General features: G+C 37.5%; 1 protein-coding gene across 5 annotated transcripts in view; it reads right to left on the bottom strand.

The window, feature by feature from the left end:
* Positions 1–471, bottom strand: part of LOC122243652 (uncharacterized) — a 22,578-nt gene extending 22,107 nt beyond the window's left edge. For 2 of the 5 annotated variants that reach the window (XM_086549756.1, XM_086549752.1), the window contains exon 1: positions 417–471. The gene's annotated coding sequence lies outside the window, so the exon portion shown is untranslated. Of the gene's footprint in view, positions 1–383 lie in introns of all 5 variants that reach the window. The other 3 variants (XM_086549753.1, XM_086549755.1, XM_086549754.1) reach the window with 3 other exon arrangements.
* Positions 472–1,443: the final 972 nt, after the last annotated feature.

The following is a 1,443-nucleotide window of genomic DNA, read 5'->3' on the forward strand; positions in this document are numbered from 1 at the left end:
TTACTCATATTACAATCAACCTGTTAATGGTCACTGCTATGAGTGATACACAAGGTAATCCATATAGCAGTGTCACTTCGGTCCCAATAAAAGGCAGAAATGTGTATTTTCAGTATCTGTGTGGTTCTATTCTGGGTGGGAAGTCAGTAATACAGTATATGGAACATTCAGGATATAGGTTTTAAAAGCTCTAGCATATCCACAAGGTCAGCTCTTGCAATATATACTGCAATCTAAGTAAGTAACCTTAAAGATGAATTACTATAGCGGACGCAAAACACTATATTTACAGTATGTGATACTCAACAATTATAAAAATTGTGTCTTCAAGAAATTAATAGCTTTAGAATATAAATAATAAAACCATTTAAGATTCTATTTACAAGTAAAGATTAACACACAACCCTTTCACTGACACTGATACTGACAGGAGCGGCCCCGACCTGCAGCCTGAGCGGATAAACATTGGACTGATGCGCTTTTGTTTTCACTGAGAGTCTCTGCGGCAGCGCGCGCCACCTATTGGCCAGCAACAGCTGCGCGGATACTTGGCCTCTATCTCCAGCAACCAATCACACCTGCCTTTCTCACTGACCAACCAATCATGAATTAAGAACTTTCATAGTCTTTGTTTATATCCCTGATTGTGTATTTCGAGTCGGTAGTTCGAACTTCAAATGCTTCTAGTCTCAATGACATGATGGAGAACTCAGCAAGTGGCAATGTAAGTTCCCATGGAAAGAGCTTCTTGTGGATGATATTAGGTCCACCGTCAATTTACAATTTAGTTGCAACACGTCGTGTCCGCATTACAAGTTTTGGAAATGACTAAACTAAAGAAGAAGGAGAGAGATATTGAGATAACACTTCATAAGTTTGCAAAGTTCAACAACGAGGTCTCCCAGTTTCACAATGTCTTCTTGACACGAAAGACTGTACAATTGTGTATTAGGCAACTACAGTGAGAAACTAATAATTTCCTTAAATATTTCGAAGACATCCAAATTGGCTTGGAAAATGTGTACTATTCAAATCCGCATGAATTAATGGGACCTCATTGTCACACTTAAGCAGTTACTGTTGCCTCCATGCTAGTTTAACCTCTGCTACTTAATCTCAGTCAGAGAACTTGTGAAACCTCCCAGTGATTTGTCATGAAATTTTAACTAGTTAAAACTCTATCTTGCTGGATATATGTCGATGGGCCTTTTCTGGGGCATGTAGAGTGTGCTGTCACTTGATCTAGGTGTATTCTGGATAATTACTTAGAATAATACCCACACATTTAGCTTTCTTTTAAACAGCATATGCCATAGGAGTATTTCCATTTGTAAGTTACTGTAATATATGAGAGAATAATTAACCAATATGGTCTATGATATTATTAACATAGCTATAGCTTTCTGAAATCAACTTGGCTTATATTAGATCAGAGTAAATACT

Source organism: Penaeus japonicus, unplaced genomic scaffold (assembly GCF_977035675.1).
Source record: "Penaeus japonicus unplaced genomic scaffold, GWHDUDI00000001_assembly GWHDUDI00000022, whole genome shotgun sequence".
Lineage (NCBI taxonomy): Eukaryota > Metazoa > Arthropoda > Malacostraca > Decapoda > Penaeidae > Penaeus > Penaeus japonicus.